The sequence below is a fragment of the Borostomias antarcticus genome (assembly GCF_949987555.1).
Source record: "Borostomias antarcticus genome assembly, chromosome: 20".
Lineage (NCBI taxonomy): Eukaryota > Metazoa > Chordata > Actinopteri > Stomiiformes > Stomiidae > Borostomias > Borostomias antarcticus.
This window is the reverse complement of record NC_140253.1, coordinates 18,493,675-18,514,093: the sequence shown is the minus strand read 5'-3', so window position 1 is coordinate 18,514,093 and position 20,419 is coordinate 18,493,675. Positions and strand designations below refer to the sequence as shown.

General features: G+C 45.2%; 1 protein-coding gene and 1 pseudogene across 2 annotated transcripts in view; both read right to left on the bottom strand.

The window, feature by feature from the left end:
* LOC311322623 (uncharacterized protein) overlaps nucleotides 1–20,419 on the bottom strand; it is a gene marked incomplete at its 3' end in the record, with an annotated part of 312,133 nt that overhangs the window by 39,604 nt on the left and 252,110 nt on the right. The window lies entirely within an intron of this gene.
* On the bottom strand, nucleotides 12,947–13,519 carry LOC311322330 (putative nuclease HARBI1; annotated as a pseudogene). Its single transcript has 2 exons — nucleotides 13,414–13,519; nucleotides 12,947–13,318 (listed from the first exon to the last, which is right to left on the bottom strand). The product of its transcript is annotated as a putative nuclease HARBI1 (transcript).

The window sequence follows — 20,419 nt, the reverse complement described above, 5'->3', positions numbered from 1 at the left end:
TTCAAGAGGCACAGTGCTGTCTCACTTCCTGGAGCTCTTGGATGCCGTGAGGCTGTTCATGGAGGAGAAGGACTATCCACAGCTGTCAGACCCCCAGTGGATTATGGATTTGTCTTTTTTGGTCGACATGCTGAGTCATCTGGACACTCAACCTGGGCCTGCAGGGGAAGTTAAAGATTCTGCCTGACCTGATGCGAAGTGTGTTTGCGTTTGTCAACAAACTCAAGCTGTTTAAGGCGCAACTTCAAAAGGGAGAATTTACGCACTTCCCCTCTCTGCAAAAAGCAAGTCAACATGCTGCATCAGCCGACCTGAGAAAGCAGACAGCCCAATATGCGACACAGATGGAAAAACTCCAGGAGAGTTTTGTGACCAGATTCCAGGACCTACAGCTGAAAAGGCCACAGGTTACGTTCCTCGTCGATCCTTTCAGTGCGGAGACAGACTGTTTAAAAGCCCCGCTTGTCACAGATGAAGCAGCATCGGAGATGGAGATGATTGAACTGTCGGAGGATGACAGACTTAAGTCTGTTCTGAAGGATGGAACCATTGAGTTTTGGAAAACAGTGCCAATGGAAAAATATCCCCAGCTCAAACGGGCTGCGCTCAAGCTACTCTCAATGTTTGGATCCACATATGTTTGTGAGTCTGTGTTTTCTACCCTGAAACTCGTGAATCCAAGCACAGATCTGTTTTGACTGACACACATGTGAAGGAACTGCTTAGAGTGGCCACAACGTAATACAAGCCAAATCTGAACGACGTCATTCCTATAAAGATGCAGTTTGCCACAAAAAACACCGGATGGAGCAGTTGTTCGCCGTAAAAACCACGAAGGAGGAGGAGAAGAAGAAGAGAGACATTCCCCGACCGGACCGGAGTGTGTGAAAGGGCGGGTTTTATCTGAGAGAGAAAGACGACATTCCGAACGGTCCTCCGTATGAGCAGGTTTTCTCAAGACATTTGTGTAACGCCTCCTAGAGGTAGTTAACAGTACTGAATAGTTATGTTAGATATGACTAACTCAGGGCTAGTACCAACAGATACTTAGGTCCGACTACTGAGCCTTTAGAGATGAAAGTCAGCAGAGAGAGACCACACAATAAACTAGAGATGCTCCGATCTGATCGGCGCCGATCCATATCGGCCGATATGCCCTTTATCGGTTTTGATCGGAGTTCTCAAAACGGCCGATCAAACAAGTCCGATCAGTTTACATAAAATCGGCGAGAAGGAACTACTATCAGAGACGTTTCAGATAGTGCACTTCCAATAGTAAGAAATTATTTTTCTTCCGGTCTTGTGATTGCCTGTCTCGCGGGAAGTAGCTAACTAAGTAGCCTAGGCTAGTGGCTGCAATAGAGAAATGGTGTCGCCAGTTTGGCAATATTACACAGTGTTGGAAAGAGACAACAAATATGCAGTTTGTAATGTCTGCTCAAAAGAAGTACCTCATGGAGGAACGCACGCAAGGACTTTCAATACCACGAATCTCATACGGCATTTGAAGGCTTGTCACACCAAGGAATTTGACGAGTTTGATAAGTTGGCGAGCGCTAAGGCCAGAGAGAAAGTCGTCGAAAGAACGTTCGACGCCACTCACTCAGCTAACTGTTACAGAGACATTGAAACGACAGAAGCCATACGGCAACGACAACAAGAAACGAAAGGAAATAAATGCGAAAGTAATGGAATTCATATGCCTTGATCAGCAGCCCCTGTCTGTTGTGGAAGACGCCGGGTTCAAACGCCTTGTTTCCTGCCTGGATCCACGCTATACGCTGCCGGGGCGAAAATATTTCACTGATGTTTGCCTGCCGGAATCATACCAAACTGTCTACACGCACATCGGGAGCCTAGTGACAACATCGCGTCAATCAGCTTCACGACTGACATTTGGAGTTCGAGTGTCAGTCCTGTGTCTATGCTGACTGCACAGTTTATCAATGAAAACTTCGAGCTGACTAAAGTGTTGCTTCACTCTCAAGAATTTCCTGGGTCACACACCGCAGAGGCCCTTGCTGCAGCTTTCACAGACATGCTCAACGCCTGGGAAATCCCAAAGGAAAAGGTGCACGTTATCCTACGGGATAATGCCAAGAACATGGAGAAGGCTATGAGGGACGCGCGTTTACCAAACCTACCGTGCATGGCGCACACACTCCAGCTCGCTGTGCATGAGGGGGTTTATTTCATTTCAAACATTCCCAGCTAGCTTACTCCCGACTGTTCAGTATTCAAAAACAAATGAACCCGAACCAGCCACCCAAAAGGCTACAACAGGATGTACCAACCCGCTGGAACAGTACTGTTGCCATGCTAAAAAGTTTACTGGAACAGAAACGTGCCCTATGTGCTTATGCAGCTGATTTTGAATTGCCTTCCACGTTGACCGTCAATGAGTGGAAATTGGTGGAAAATATGATTTCAGTGCTAGACCCCTTTGACGAGCTCACAAAAACGATAAGTTCATCAACTGCATCAGCTGCAGATGCTATACCATCCATCAGAGCTTTAACTCGTCTTCTTGAGAAAACAACAGAGAGTGACCACGGTGTGAAGACAGCCAAAGCCACGCTCCTGGAAGCTGTCAAGAGGAGATTCAGTGACATTGAATCTGAGCGCCTGTACACCATCGCTACACTCCTTGATCCAAGGTGAGAACTCCACATTCCCGTGTGTGTGTGTGTGTGTGTGTGTGAGAGAGAGAGAGAGTGTGTGTGTGTGTGTGTGTGTGTGAGAGGGAGAGATTCTTATGCGTATTAGCTTTGGCCTAAACATTATTGATAAAAGGGGCTATGCTATGCTATTCTCCCACATGCAGGAGCCTATCTTGCCTCCTGCCAGGCTGTTAGAAGTAAGAAGTTCTTAACTACTTGCCTGGATAAATAAAGGTTATTGATTGCTGATGAGCTAGCTAGCTAATTGTCATTGATGTCATATCAAATATTGGACATTTTTATCTATAGCTAGTGACCTGCTTTAGTAGGCTAGTGGCCTCTAAGTAGTTTGCACAAAACAGCTGATCAGATGTTACGATGCGCTAGGCTCTTGGCTAGTCTATGTGACACCTAGATGGCAATATAGCGAAAATAATGAAGATATGTTTTGAGTATATCTGTGGTGGTGATAGGATAACATTCATATACAGAGAGAGGACGAGTAGTTGTTTTGTTGTATATTATTTCAATATACAACAGAGATCATCTACAACATAGATTACATCCTAATTCGTAGCATCATCCATGTCTAAATCCCGAGCAGCCAACACTCCTCTGTAAGGAAATCAGGTTACTGCGTGTCATAGGTAGCTGGGTAGGCTCAGACACAAGGTTTTTACTCTGGAGCATGCTCTGACTACGAGCACTTGTGTCAGCGGTAGGCGAAGTGGGCATAGATGGAACTGGGGCAGTTGATGAGTCAGACAACTCAGTCGCGAACACGGTATCAACCAAGTCAACTACCTCACTCAGTCCTGCGCACGGGTAGGCTACATGCGCACACAGGGAACACTTCAGGAAACCTAGCTCTGGGCCAACACATCAGGCTGTAGAACAGAGGGATATGTTCCAAAACCTCCAGCATAGGCATAACCCTGCCACCAGCAATATCGTTATCGAGCAAGAACATTTACACCTATTGGAAAAGACGGACGCACGGCCACTCCACTGGCTATCACAACTGAAGTGCACCAGATGGAGAGGCACCGACACATATCTCATTTCGATGTCCTGCACCAATACACTAGAACCAGTGGAAGACTTTTCAGAGAAAGGCAGAATATCAGAGAGTATAAAAGACTGGGCTGCTCCCGTATCTCTCAATATGCGCACTGGATACTGGTCCGCCGCCGTGCCACTGAGAGAGACACCCACCCACAGGAACGGTGCGTAACCAGGGTGCAGTGAACCGCGCACTCCACCCAACTGGCGCTACTGGTTGCACCAAACCAACCTCCTTGGGGTGTTTGCTGGGCTGCGACATTTTGCGTTTCAACATGAAGCAGTCGGCCCTTACTCCAGCCAACCAGGTAACGTCAAAATCACTAGGACAAGAATGAATGAATGATGATGCTACGAATTAGGATGTAATCTATTTTGTAGAGAATGATGATTGAAATAATATACAACAAAACAACTACTCGTCCTCTCTCTGTATATTAATGTTATCCTATCACCACCACAGATATACTCAAAACATATCTTCATTATTTTCGCTATTATTGCCATCTAGGTGTCACATAGACTAGCCAAGAGCCTGGCTATGCATCGTAACGTCTGATCAGCTGTTTTGTGCAAACTACTTAGAGGCCACTAGCCTCCTAAAGCAGGTCACTAGCTATAGATAAAAATGTCCAATATTTGATATGACATCTATGAGCTAGCTAGCTAGCTCATCAGCAATCAATAACCTTTATTTATCCAGGCAAGTAGTTATTTATAACAACAGCCTGGCAGGAGGCAAGATAACAGACTGGCAGGAGGCAAGATAGGCTCCTGCATGTGGGAGAAAAATAGTTCCATTCTTAAACCCAGTCATTAAACGTATCATTTCAAATTAATTTGAGTATTCGCTTCCCGCACATGTCCCACTGTTATTGACACTATAGCTGCCCAATCAGATTCAACAAGTAGTAAATCCCTTTACGGTTGACACATTTCTAATGTGATTTCTGGTTATTGTCGTTGTGTTTTTGGGAGTTGCAATCGTGGTTTCCAATTTGCGATTGTGTTTTCTCTCTTGCTGTTGTGTATTCTGTATTGCATTTGTGTTTCCGACTTGCAGTTGTGTTTTCTGACTTGCTGTTGTGTTTTTTAACTTTGTTGTTGTGTTTGAACTTTGCGGTTGTGTTTTTTGGACTTGCCGTTGTGTTCCGGATTTGCCGTTGTGATTTGCACGCGTCGGCCACCGTAGTATTGGGTTCATAACATCATCCTACTCCTTCAACAACATGAACTTCAAGTTAACCAAAATGAGTGCATTGCACCTTTAATGGTGCGCCACGTTATCACCGCTACATTACTTCAGCATGATGATGCTATCTACCTAAATGAGTTAGCTGCAGTGCTAAATAACACTCATAGCAAATAACAATGATACTATCTGTACCAAAGTAGTTTCAAACATAACTCCGATTGTTTTTTTGTAGAAAGAATGTTTCAAGAGGGCATCGTGTAACCGTCTAGCATGATGGCTATGCATGGTTAGCTATTGCGTAGTGTCATTTCTCACCGGAGCTCGCAAGGAGTGACCGCAACAGACAGAGCTTCTCACGGTCTCTCATACACAGGAATCAGCTCCTAATCAACCAAACATGCAGGGTTGGGGAGTAACGGATTACATGTAACGCCGTTACGTAATCAGATAACAAAAAAACTAACTGTAATCCGTTACAGTACACAATTTAAAATATGTTATCTAGATTACAGTTACATTTGCATAGTAACGGGGATTACAGGCGTGATTACAATCACCCCTCGCCTCCTCATCAGTTTTACAAAATAGCTTAAAAAAAAAAAGAAAAGCAGTAGGCTAGTAATACCAATTGACAAGATTCCCACTGATGTGCTCGTTGGACCACAGCTGCCAGACAGACAGCGAGCAGCACGGGCATCATGGCAGAAATACCGCAATGTGCATTAAAATCCTGGAAATACCAGCATTTTTTTTATTTACCTGTCACAGAACCACAACAATATTACAGCACAGTGTAAACTATGCCTCCCAGCCACCTGCCTCGACGGCCAAGGACTCAATGTCCAACCTGAAAAAACATTTGCCGGTAAGTTAACGTTGGCTAATGTCAAACGTTAGGGTAGCTAACGTTAACCTTACTTCCACTGACAGCTTAATTAGCTAGCAGTAGGCTTCTACAGTATAGCACTAATGTTCAACCAGAAAACCAGACCCAAGCGCCCATTCAGATTATTTTCACTCAATAGTGCCTGTCGGTGTTATGGTGCGTTCGTTTGTGGTCGGAGGTGGCAAGTCGCAAGTGGCAAAATACCTACCTCCGACCTGTGTGCATTCGAGCTATAGCGAATGATACGATGATGATATGATATGATATTGACATCAGCCGGCAACTGGAGGCTGAGAAACATATCCGAATTTGCGACGAGGAAGTGCGAGTTCATGCAGCGTTTTATTTAATCATTCCTAGTAGCAAGTCGCAATTTGCCACCTCCCAGTTATAAACAAACGCACCATTATTCAAGAGCTATAACTAACTGCCTGGGAAAACTGGTCAGTGGGTGCTTTATCCATAATATATAAGGCTGTGTGTCCACTGGCAAGCTGTATAGCTGAATAGCGGCAATCACAGCTGCTTAGAATGCATTAGAGCTGGAGTTTAGAGCTGGCTCCGACGTTTACACCTAACGTTACCTACATTAGCAACGAGTGTTGTGTTTTGCAGACTGCAATTAACTAGCCAAGGCAAGATGACACGCACCCTAACCTCTTGGCATTAACACTTGCTCTAACTGGGCGGGCGCTGGGCAACTGCTGTTTAGCTATGTTGTCAGCTCTAGAACACAGAAAAATAATAAATAATGTAGGATTTCTGGTGAAATACACAGTTCATTTTATATCTGGTGAAATACACAGTACATTTTATTTAAAGTTATCCAAAAGTAACTGAAAGTAATCCCTTACTTTACTTTTAAATTGTGGTAATCGGATTACGTTACTGACTACAATTTTTCACAAGTAACTTGTAACTGTAAGGGATTACTTTTTAAAAGTAACCTTCCCAACCCTGCAAACATGTCATTAATAGCTGATCCGAGTGGATTAACCATGAATTTGGGTCCACTTGTAGTGTTTTCCTACCGAGAGTTTGTCCAGTTCTCTTCTATAATGTGCTCTTCTTAACGTCTGAGCAAAAATGTGACAAAGCACACGATGACGATTCATCTGGATTACAATATAACGCGCACGCGCCGTCTAGTGGTGAAACACGATATTGCAATTCAAGGGAGATTCAGATCTACTGTGATAGCCATACGTTTCATGTGGGCTACATCCTCCCCTCGTGAATTCATGCACGTCCCTGTGCATGGTCAAATAGCTATTACTTGAGAGGACGAACCAGGGAGACGAGCACGCCTCTCACTCTCGGTTATCAGCCCTTGAAAGAGTGATTTCAGTGCTGCGACGGAAGGGTTGCCCAGTTCAGCATACTCTAGTCGAGTTGCCGGCTGACGGGTCCTTTCAGATCTCCTGATCTGGTCATCAGTGTCATCTTGCTCTTCACTTCCAGAGCTAGTCATCTCCTTATCATTCCTGAAATCATTCACAGGGTTGTCTTCGATGGGCAACTCTCTGTTTTCTGCAGAGTTCTCGGCATCCGGGACTGTTGTCTCTTCCATAGGACTATCTGGTTCGTGTTCAGGTGGGGTTGCCTTTTCCTCAGATTTCGTCTGATACATGATTGGGTATGTTTACACCAGCAGGTGGGTGGTCTCCATATGCTGTTTCCCCATCAACTGCTGTGTGGTCATCATCATGTTGGTTCAGTGTCACTTGGCTGACTGGAGTAACATGAGGTAGGCCATCCGGTTCTGGAACTTCAACTGGAACACCATCAGCCAACTCATTGGCGTTAGCAGGCAGATCTTGAAGCCAGGTGACAGGGATGATGTCGTCTTCATCTGAGGACTGATCAACTTCTTCAGTGGCTTTGCGAGTGTTCTGTCGTGTCTTGTGTATTGTAGCTGTTTTCGGTTGTGGAAGCTCTTCTACCACTACAGAGAGAAATCCACACGGGAGCAAGAGGTCTCGATGTAAGGTGCGACAGGGCCCCTCTCCGTTCTCTGGTTTAACTGTATAGACGGGGAGGTCTCCAGCTTTCCTCACGATTACATGGACCGTGGACTCCCATTTATCTGCAAGTTTGTTTTCCACGAATGCGTACATTTCTCACAAGCACTCGGTCTCCGATGTCCAGTGCGGATGGGGTCACACGCTTATCAAACCTTGTTTTGTTCTTTTCAGCTACCTTGGCAGCACTCCGTGTCGCTATCTTGTAGCTCTCCTCAAGATGGGATTTGAGGTTCTGTACATGTTGAGAGTGTGATCTGTGTTGCTCTTCCTTCACCGGTAAGTCAAACGCGAGATCCACTGGCAACCGTGGCTGACGTCCGAACATCAGTTCGTACGGTGTCGCTTCATTTTTGGTACAATTATACGCGTGGACCAAAGGCTTCACAATGTATTTCCAGTGTGACTTGTCTTGGTTCTCCAGAGTGCCGAGCATGTTTAAGAGAGTCCGATTAAAACGTTCCACAGGGTTTCCCCTAGGGTGGTACGGTGTATTTTTCGGATGCCCGCAACTTCACAGAGCTCTTTGATTAGCCGTGACTCGAAATCAGGACCCTGGTCACTGTGGAGTTTCTCTGGTATACCGTAATGGACGATGAAATTGTCCCACAAGCACTTTGCGACAGTTCAAGCCTTTTGGTTTGATGTCGGAATAGCCACTGCGTATTTCGTTAAGTGATCTGTGATCACTAGAACGTCGCTGGTTTTGTTCATATCCGGCTCGATGGACAGGAAATCCATACAGACTAGTTCGAGCGGCCGAGTCGTCATTATATTCACTAAAGGTGCAGCTCTCTCAGGTGCTGTTTTCCTGAGCACACACCTATTACATGTCTTGATTTTCTTCTCGATGTCCGAGGCCATCCTTGGCCAATAGAATCTGGCTCTGACTAGATCTAGGGTCCGTTCCACTCCCATATGTCCCATGTTGTCATGCAGGCTCGTCAAGACCGTGTTGCGAAGTTCTTCAGGTAAAACCAGCTGGTACTGTGTGTTTCCTTCTTCTTGGCGTGTTCTGAAGAGGATGCCATTTCTCAGTTCCAGCTTATTCAACTCTCTCAGCAACAGGGGTAGGTCTGGAAGCTCTGCTCTCAGAGTGGGTGGTGGTTTCTCTCCACTCTCAATTTGAAAGATGACGTGTTTGATGCACTGATCGGCTCTCTGCTTATCTCTGATCTCCAGCTTTGACAGGTGGGGGATGATGGACAGTCCTGTGAGGTCATCCTCCTTTGCAAAGCTGTCAGGTACCGCATCTCCAGAGATAGCAAGACTTTCGACGAGAGAGATACTCCCCTCACTGACCATTTCATCCTTGGTGCAGTAGACAAGTTGTCGTTCACAGATAGCATAAAACACCTCCTGATCAACAGCATCGATGTTAACTGGATCTGACAGATGGTGTGTGAACTTGCTTATCCTGTCCCACTCTTTCTGAGACAATGGGTCGTCACGTAGATCTCCATGGGGGCGACGGGAGAGCGCATCGGCATCCCCGTTCTGCTTCCCAGGGCGGTACTGGAGCTTAAAGGAGAAGGTAGACAGCGCCGCTAGCCACCTATAGCTGGTTGCATTGAGTTTGGCCGAAGTGAGTATGTATGTAAGAGGGTTGCTATTAGTGACTACTGTAAACTGATTGCCATAGAGGTAATCGCTAAGCTTCTCTGTAACAGACCACTTCAGCCCCAAAAACTCGAGCTTGTGAGCCGGGTAGCGGGACTCACTACGTGATAACCCTCTGCTAGCGTAGGCAATTACACGCAGCTGCCCCTCCTGCTCCTGATAGAAGGCCGCTCCGAGGCCGGTGGTGCTCGCGTCCGTATGAAGAACGTAAGGCAGAGCAGGATCCGCTAATGCCAGGACTGGGGACGTCGTCAACTTGTCTATGATTGTTTCAAAGGCCTGTTGGCAGGCCGGTGTCCAACGATTCAAGAACAACTCTTTGGGGTGGTGATACTGTCCCATCTTTGCTTTGGACTTCGAGTGTTTCTGCAGTGGTGGGTAGCCGGACGTTAGGTCGTTCAGAGGTTTCACTATACTAGAGTAGCCTCTGATAAACCTTCTGTAGTACCCACAGAACCCGAGGAAAGTTTTCAGGTCTTTCAGATGCTGCAGAACTGGCCATGTCTTCAGTGCAACTGTCTTTTCTGGGTCAGTCTCTACTCCCCACTCCGAGACGACATGTCCCAAGTACCGGACAGAAGTTTGAAAGAATTTACATTTTTCTGCAGACAGCTTTAACCCATACTCCTTCAGACGATCAAGGACGTTTGTGAGTCTTTCCTCATGTTCTTCCAGAGTCTTTGAGAAGACGATCAAGTCATCCAAGAAAACAACTACTTCTTTCAGGTTCATGTCCCCCATGCACCGTTCCATCAGTCTCTGGAACATACTTGGGGCATTTGTCACTCCCTGGGGCATGCGATTGAGATCCCAGAAACCACGTGGGCAGACAAACACGGTTTTAGCCTTGTCAGCTTCGTCAACTTCTATCTGATAGTATCCAGACTTCAGATCGAGGACACTGAACCACTTGGAGCCGGAGAGTGCTGTGAAGGTGTCGTCCATTCTAGGGAGCACATATGCATCTTTCACTGTCTGTAGGTTCAACTTTCTGTAGTCAATACACAGGCGTAGCTGGCCGTTCTGCTTCTTGACTACGACGATGGGGGAAAAGAATGGAGACTCGCTTTCGCGTATCACCCCAGCCTCGAGGAGATCTTCAAGTTTGCGAACAGCTTCCACGTCATGTGGGTGTATTGGTCGCGCTCTGTGTTTGAATGGTGTTTCATCAGTTTAATGTGGTGTTTGACTTTGTCCGTCCTTCCAAAGTCAATGTCATTCTGGGCAAAGACCTCAGGCATGCTGTTTAGCTTCTGACTAATTCTGTCTTTCCATTCCGGAGGGATCGGGGACTCTGCAAAGTCGAATGCCAGGTTAGATGTCTTAGAGGGCATAGAGTCAGATGGTTCTTTCGCACTTTGCTTCTCCATCACGCTTTGTTTGTGAGCAAGAACGGTCTGGATTGCACTGAGCTCTGCTATCACACATTTGGCCGGTATGGTGATGCCATGTTTAGACTCGTTGGTGATCACGACTGGAAGTTTGCATGTCTGTCTGCTAGATAGGTTAAGAAGGCAAGTCTTCACTAGCAGCCCTCCAGGCAGAGCGGAGGAGGAAGGGTACTCCAGAGGCCTGTACTACGAACGTAGTTCAACACATCCAGTTAAACTTCTCGCTAGCTCGCTCGAGTAAAAGAGATAACCGCAATCACGGATAAACGGTACCACGAAGGTGGTTATCAACTCGTTAACTCGACCCAGCTGATCTAATCTAGCTATGAGCGGGTGCACATATAAAGAGGCGGTGTTTGCCGGTATGGCCAATCGCAAACATGGAGCGATCTAGAGCCGCCTACTTCACAGAAGAGGAGCAGACGCTCATCATTCAGAAATATCAAGACTTCAAACATATTATTCTGGCCAAGAGTAACACGGTTGCTGCAACTAAAGCGAGGAAGGAAAGCTGGCAAAAATTGCTGACTGTTTGAATGCGTAAGTTAATAGGTTTATCAATATTACGTAAATTTAATTAATATAGCTGTTTGGTCAATAGCCATATAACTTGCTACATGCCCCATGAGGAACGCTCTATGCTGGCCTAGATGTGACGTTTGCATGCCTTAACATGAATGAGTTGCATAGATGTAACGTTAGGACTATTCTTATATATACCTTCAGTGCAAACGCTGGCAATGGAAAACGTTCATGGGAGCAAGTGAATAACAAACATAAAAACATAATCCAAACCAGTAAGTAGCCTAGGCATAGGCCTACTTGAATTTCTCCAATAAACAGCCTACATGGTTGTAATGTTTAATACAAAAATCACTGTTTTAGGATGATGTTCTGTAGTGTACAAAGGCATATAGAACAATTACAATTCATTTTAAATTGCTTGTAGCCCATAGGAAGAAAAATGAGTCCAGAAAGACTGGAGGAGGCCCTGCTCCAAAGGACTACACCCCTGCTGAGGAGCTGGCCCTCTCCAACAACGAGGGTCGCCCTGTGATGGATGGGGTGAAGGGGGGGGGTCTCCTCCGACCCTGGTGCCAGTTGCAGCTCCCAACAGTATGTACAGGGTAGGTATTTCATTTACTCAATAATAAAATACAGGGTCGCTAATAAAACAAATCACAATTTCATTGCAAACTTTTATTAATAATAGTCATTGTGCAAGTAAGTAGTAAAATGCATTAACTTTCTCTACAGTCCAACACTCTGGTGTTGCTGCCACCATCCACACACACAGCCCAGTCCCATACAGAGGTAACAGTGGAGGCAACCTGTCATATAGCCTACACTGGCATGTAATCTGTGGTCACGTATGTATTAAATACATCATTGATATTTTCTTCCCATCAGTTGGAGCCAGTAGACGACGCTACAGTGTCTGTATGCTCAGAGAGGGCATTGGAGGCTCTGACACAGATGGTGAGTGTGGACATTTGTCTGAGTTGCTTTGGGATGGGACACAATTGGTTCTAGTGCTCCCCATCTATAGATGACTCAATTGCTTCCATCGCTATGATGTTCCTTCTCCAGGAAGAGGCCATTTACCCATCACCTGAGCCCATAGCCTCCACATCTAGGGCCTCCACTTCTAGGCCCTATTGTCATAGGCCGCTGAGGCGATCACAAGGGGTAAAGTATGAAGCCTAATTCCAACAGGGTAGACAAATGTTGCAGTTGCATCTTAAGTGAGCCTGGCCAAGGGACTGCTCTTGTTAAACCAAGTGTACAGTATGTGTGTTTCAGGTTGGAGCAGACAATGTGAGGGCCCTGTACAAGAGGCAGCTTGAGGTAGACGTATGCCTGAAAGAGGCTGACATCCTCCTAAAAGAGAAGCAGCGGCTGAAAGTGAGCCTGGAGATTAAGAAACTGAGGCTGGAGGTGGAAGAACTGGAGTATGAAAAGAAGGTATATCAGTAAGAACGTAATTTATTTCCCGGCATGGATGACAATTCAACTAACATCTCTCTCTCTTTGTTCCTAGAAACGAGAGGACATCTGATTTACATTTCAATAAAAAGTTGTTACTTCACAAAAGGCCTCCTGTTCAATGTTCATGCAAAAAATTGCTGGGTGACGGCCTCTCACAGCCCTGCCAGTAGGGTAATCCAAAGTGATGGAGTCCACGACATCAGGGGGTTGCATGGTGACCGGTGGGGCTCTCTCCTTCCTAATGCCAGCTATGTTGTGGAGTACAACGCATGCTGACACAATTTGGCAGGCTCTCTCTGGGGCCACCCTGAGCCCGTGCAGGCAGCTGAAGCGGGCTTTCAGAACCCCAAAAGCCATCTCTATCCTGACCCTCGTCTTGGTAAGGGCCACATTGAATGTGTTTTGTGGCCCTGGCTCTGGGTTAGGATAGGGTGTCATCAAAAAGGGCATGCACGCATACCCCCTGTCCCCAAGCAGCACTCCATTGAAAAGCCCTGAAGGTGAAGAGGAATATTGACATGGTCAGTATCGCACATGCATTGTGGGAAATAACATGAGAAACACAATATGTAGGCTACAGTTGCCATACCTTGCTCAAACTTGTGGCACAGTGTAGACTCCCTAAAGATCCGGGAGTCATGCACTGACCCAGGCCACTTCGCATCAAGGCTGGTGATCATGCCGTTGTGGTCACGTCATCTGCAAAAGTATTTGTGATTCACAACATAAGACCATAGAATTAAAAGTGAATGTAGCATGTGCATTTGACTGAATTACTGCTACAGTACATGTCTGCTGATTATTTTATTATTGAATGAACACAGGGACTGCACTAGACTGTTGATGGGTGTGGGGGCGGGTATGATGGTTGCTTTTTTGATATGATGTGATGATGTATAGTTGTTCTGTGCTGCTCCTGTTGACACTAATTTGGTTGTACATGTGCTTTTCTCATAATGACATTGAATTGAATTTGGAAGGTGGGGGTGATATTTATTGATGTGAATATTTCCATATGTGCCATGAAGGAATTAACTTTCATCAGCTCCTGCAACAATCATATCAAGGAATGAGTAGGCCAAATACTGAAGTGTCTTTACCTGCACATTGATGCTGTGAAATGCGGAGATTGGGATATGTGTGCAGTCTATAGCACCGATCACTCTGGGGAAACCTATGCAAAGAGTGGGCAGCATTGGCTACAACAGTAAACGTCATATTGGTTTACAGTAGGCTATATCAAGTAGGTTCTTACCTGCCATTTCATAAAAGCCCTATTTTATGGACTGCATGGGCAAGTGGCCTGGGAAGGTCACAAACGCGTCAAGCAGCTTGGTAACGACCACCTTGCGTATTGCGCGACAGACCGTGTTCTTACTCAGGTTTTCTACATCGCCGACAGCATACATGTAGCTACCTGTAGCAAGAAACCGCAAAGCAATACATCCAGTCTGTGGGACTGTAAGTGCATGACTTCGCCGTGTCACTGTAGCTACATGTGGCTCAAGCAGCTGACAGATATAAATGATCCCTTCTGCCGAAAATCGGTATCTTTCATATAAATAGTCATCCGAAAACTCTAATGGGTTTTGTCGGTCCTTAAATACTCTCGCCTTCCTTTTAGAGACCCTCTAACTATTCGCGCACCGAGCTCCACGGGATCCTCTAAGAAAGGACAAGCCATTTTCCGCGTGTATTGACTGGTTGACTACCGGTGTTTTTATAGCGTCGAGCCGGAACTTAACCTGCCACCGAGCAGGTTAGCTCGCCAGCATAAGTTACCATGGCGATATAACGCGGTGAAAAGAGATCCACCTTCTTGATACGGATGAACCAGTCTTGAACCCAGCTTCGTAGTAAGGGGTCTGGTTATGGTTCAGGTTAGTATTGTTATGGCCCTGTTCCTAGGGATGTGTCCTGGGGCCTCATTTATCATTGAGGTACGCCATATTTTACACGGTCTTTTTCGCTATTTCAGGCGTACGCCATTTCCCCCCCCCACATTGCGATCTATCAAGCCGAAAGGGCGAAAATTTAGTCGCCTTTCTACGCGCTTTTGTAGGACACCTCTCAAGTTGTCATACCGATTTACACGGTTTTCTACACCCTTTTTGAACACAGGGGGAACTGGCGACGCAGGTGGTGCGTCGGTGAATTACAATGTTTGATGGAGAGAATAAGAGCGACAGTTTCTGAACGCACAATCATGTAGGCTAATAGCCCAATTCAGCACAAACATATATCGCAATGCAAGATTAGACGTGTCCTCTAACCGGCTCATTCATGGTCCGATATGGATTTGTTCCCCAAACTGAACCTATGCGCTGTCCCAAACCTTTCCGCGCTATATGTCACACACCTAATGCAGGCACTCCATCAAACGGCAATAATTGACCAATTAGATTGTCATTAATATGTGATCATGTGGACCTGTTTGCTGTTTGGTAAGCATATAAATGACAGTCCTCCTGTGCGTAATGCGAGCCTAAATGAATCCGGCGCTACTCGGCCTACTGGCCGAGATAGAACTCCAAAGAGGTGACGGCGATGGCGACTGCACCCACATAAGGGCAACATCAGTGAATGAATACATCTATGTGAATCGCTAAAATGTGCACACTATAAATACCCAAATCATATGTGACGCCGACATGCTCATCACAAGTGTAGTGGCACGGTGGCCTGGCTCCACGCATGACTCATTCATCCTGGCGCACAGCAGGGTAGGGGCTAGACTGGAGGCAGGCACTGCGCGTGACGGCTGGCTTGTTGGTGTGTGCATAGCCAAGATACATATTCTTTGTCTTATTTACTTTAATCTGTATTAGCATTTTCCATCCATACAACGACAATACAATAAAACATAAAAACTTACAATAACAGCTTATGGGTACTTCCATCCATGCAGCTTTTTTTTCTTACTCAAATATGACAATTTTAATATTAGTGATATCATCACACTTCCTTCTATAATCCATCCATTTTTCCCATCTCCCTTCAAACTTTCCTTCCTGCATCCTCAATGCATAAATAAATCTCATAAATCTCCTCCACAACACCCACCACTGCTCCTTGGTTGGGGGTTCCACCTTATACCAAGCCCTCATTATTGTCTTTTTACTAGCAACCAATAGTACTTTCACTAGGTATCTGTCCCCTCCTTGTACATCATTCTGTTATGTTTGCCAAGATGTATATTCAAAGCTGATAAGAATGAGAACCAGTCAAGACCCCACCACAAAATGAGGACCCAAGCCCTCAGCCCCCTCCCCGTCATGAGGTTTACCAGCGGGGCCAAAGGGCCCACACTGAGGTCATGCGCCAGCTATGAAGACACAAACAAGTAAGGTTCACATTTCTACCATTTTATTGTCTGTTGGTGGGTGACTGTGTGAGGTGTGTGAGTGCGTTTGTGAGTGAATGTGTGAGGTCCGTGAGTGTGTTTTTGAGTGAATGTGTGAGGTCCGTGAGTGTGGTGGTGAGTGACTGTGTGAGGTCCTTGAGTGTGGTAGTGAGTGACTGTGTGAGGTCCGTGAGTGTGGTAGTGAGTGACAGTGTGAGGTCCGTGACAGCATGTGTGAGGGAATGAAGTGCAGTGAGGATGTCCTGTTGGCTCTGGTGGTGTAGTGTGGTGACCTCCACCAACTGCTGCACAACTGCCCCACAACTGCCCCAATCCCTTCTGCCATTTCCCCCCTGGGCCTCTAGGGTCATGAGCCTCCAGCACAGCGTCTGATAGGAAGCCCAGCCCTCAGGGACCCTTGAGGCAGGGACGCTGGCAGCCGGAGGTGGAGGTGTGGGCGGTGGAGACGGAGACGGAGGCGCTGGAGATGGCACTGGAGGTGGAGGCCGGTGCGCTGGAGGTGGAGGCCCTGGAGGTCGTGGCGCTGGATGTAGAGGCTGCAACCGGCGGGGGCACGACCGTCAGGTCAAGGACCACTGCAGACTCCCCCTCCTCTGTATCCCACCCCACGTCAGAGTCTGGAGAAACAATTTCAGTCATTTTCTTTGAGTTTGTCTGTTAACTTGATTATGCATTAAACATTTTATTGTGTAGCCCATATTCAATTGATATGTTTTTCTGTTGGCAGCCAAATAAATGCTTAAGTGTGATTTACCGGGTGATTTTAGATGAGAGTCTTAATTTCCCAGAGGGGAAAATGTTTAATGTGGTCTAACATTATGAAGTGGTCATCTGTTCATATCGTTCCCTGTTTTTGGTCCTAAATCAATCATAGCCTACCACAGAATGTGTGGAATGTTTGCTTTCCTCACAGCCACATAATACAGGATGTCCGTGTAGCCTACGCCAAATACAGGATGCACGAAACGTACAGTAGGCTACCTAAACTGTAGGAGCAATCAGACAAATGTAGGCTCGTACAAATAGCTTACCTTCCGAAGATGATTTTCTTTCCTCGCGTGGACCTCACCAACAAGCACATGCACCTCCGTCTCCGAAAAGTTTCTCTTCTTTCCGCGTTTTTCCATAAACGTATTTGTCTTTCCTATGCTCCACGCTATATTATGTCGGTTCCTTCCGGGGTATCCACGTTGTGCGCTGTCATAGTTTTGACCATATATGGTTGGATTTGGGCGTGGAGAGGGCGGAACACGGGGCGCGTGCGCGTACGCTCTCCTCTCCGCCACCGTCGGATTTTTCGTGGAGGAAATGGCGTACGACATTTTTGATAGATCCGAAAAGCGTGTAAATATTCTCGTTGTACGCTACATTTCGCATTTTCCGCGTTTTCGGCGTACGCCCTCTTTTACACCTGAATTTACACGCTCTTTGATAAATGAGGCCCCTGGTTAGGGTTCAGGTTAGTATTGTTATGGCCCTGTTCCTAGGGATGTGTCCTGGTTAGGGTTCAGGTTAGTATTGTTATGGCCCTGTTCCTAGGGATGTGTCCTGGTTAGGGTTAGGGATCTATCTATCTATCTATGTGTTATATAGAGCTGGGGATCATAGAACCCTTGGCACATGAATAGAATAGAAAGTTTATTTGCCATATGTAACAAGTATGGGTACAGGTACATTGGAATTGTTGTAATTGCTTGTCCTTACAGTATCTTATCAGTGCTAATCAGTTCCTCTTTCCAGTCCTAGATACTCAGCTAGACATTTAAAGGTTACCAAACTGGCAATTTACTATCTGTCGTCTATCAATCTATCAGTATCATCCTCATCTACTTATCCAATCCGACCATGGATGACTATGTTGACCCTGGGAACATATAGATGAGCTCAATTGCATTCAACTACATTGCCTAAGAAACAAACCTAGTTATCTTCAACTTTTGTGATATGGATTTGAAACTTCATATCATGTTTGCAGTGTATTTTGGATGCATCTTCTTCTTGTGAAACAGAACTTCAAGGAGGCCAAAATCGTCGAATCATCAATTTATTGAGCAAGCCTTTACACAGGGTCAAATCTTCGGCAATACTAAGGTTCACAAGGTGGGGCCGAGTTTATATATCCTGGCTTCAGGCCAGGTCTCGCATGACAAACAAATTTGCATACAAGGGATATAAACATGATCACAAACGGTCAACTGATGTTCTAAAACTGCTCCTTAATTAACACAGTTCCTACCTAAAGTGAAGTTTATTCCTTATTCTTAATAAAATGATTACTATATGAGAGTAATACAGATGTATTGATGTAATACAGTATGGTACAGTATAAAAATATACTACATGTTGTATTATAATGTGATAGTAACCTGTCTAACCACTCAATTCAACATGGCATCCCAGTAGCCTACATATGGCCTGACAAACAGGTGTCGTTTCTTCTCGTCTTGACTTTTGGGCAGAAAAATGTGAAAGAATCTTCAGGAGCAAAATGCAGTTAAACCAAATTTATTGAGCACGCCAAACAGGTCAGATTTTCGGCAGTACTGAATTTCACAAGGTGGTATCCGAGTTTATATACTTGGCTTCAGGCCAAGATCACATGACAAACAAATTTGCATACAAGGGAGGTACATTTAACACAGATCTGGTCAACTAGTCTTGTAATTGGTCAATAGGTCACTGGGCTCTGCCCCCCTCCGGACATGGGGCAATTTGGGGTTCTTCCTGTGTCCTGCTTTGATCACGTTTCAACTGTAGACTTCAGAGGTGTTATCTTTATTGACTCAGGAACAAAGGAATGCTTACTCAGGACAGGGCATCTGTTGCCATCTACATGATAAACTACTTAAGTTAACAAAGTTCCTACTGCAATGAAGTTTATTCATTATTCTTAGTAAATGGATTACTACATGAGAGTAATACAAATGTATTGATGTAATACCGTATAAAAATATACTACACAGGCTTAGTCTCAATCCAATCCAATCCACTTTATTTCTATAGCACATTTAAATAACACACGGTTGACAAAGTGCTGCACACAGAGAACACTGTCAGACACTCTAAAAACTATAAAACACTAAAACACTAAACTGTTTAGTCTGTTACTTAGAGGACAGAGTGTCTGCCATTGATCCCGATGAGGACTTTATGGAATTAGTTGTAATAGGGTCTGTTATCATGAGACTTACATCCTAAAATGTGTGTTGCGCTCGCGCCCCCTAGTGTTACTGTAGTGAATGTAATAGTATAGTAATAGTATAGTAAAGGCGAGCGAGACCGTCTGTACGCTGCTTTGCAGCTTTGCCCTCTGTGTAACTACCTATCTGGAAACATTTTGCCAAATAGCAAACGATATATAATATTTATTATTATATATTTTTTTAAATAGATAACGTATGCTACTATTGAAAGTGTCTATATTTCATCATGTATAGACACCACGTAGGAAATTCGCCTTTTTGGGAAAATGGGCCGACTCATCAACCCCCATATGTATGTAGGCTAGATGTAGCCCACTCTGGTCCGTTCACGTTCACTGGACGCTTTTGTTGTGTACCCTACTAACACAATCAGGTTGCAGCAATGTTGCAGAAACGTGCAATTTAGACTTTTGTATGGTCCACTCAACGTCAAGTTAAACGTGCATGCAACGCAAACGCGGTATCTGCACACAAGTTGCTGCAACGTGCAGGTCCAACGTGTCTGCAACGTGCCTGCAATGTGCACACAACGTTGTGATTTCCGCGATGATTTCGATGTATATTGCTGCAACGTTGTATACACGTTTATATATTACTTTGTTACGTTGCTGCAACGTGGTCTACACTTCCGTTGGCTACATTTATAATTTGCATTACAAAACAAATCCGCTCCTTGCACAAGCTCCACTACTTCCTGAAACTCTACAGGCATATTTCTTTACCGTCCTATACTATTGGATAGCAATAGCGATGAATCCGGTGTGCAGCACACCTGATCAATCACTTCCATCCACTAGTATAGGACAGGAAAGAAATACGCCTGTAGAGTGTCAGGAAGTAGTGGAGCTTGTGCAAAGAGCCTATTAATGTCATAGTCAATGCAGCAAGCAAAATTATGGTACAAAAGTTATGACACAACACCATTCAGTCAAGAACAATTTATTTTATTAAAAAAGTACACAATGTCTGGCCTGCAACATGATAAACAAGTTTAAAAACAAAAAGGATTTAAAAAAAAAAAATACAAA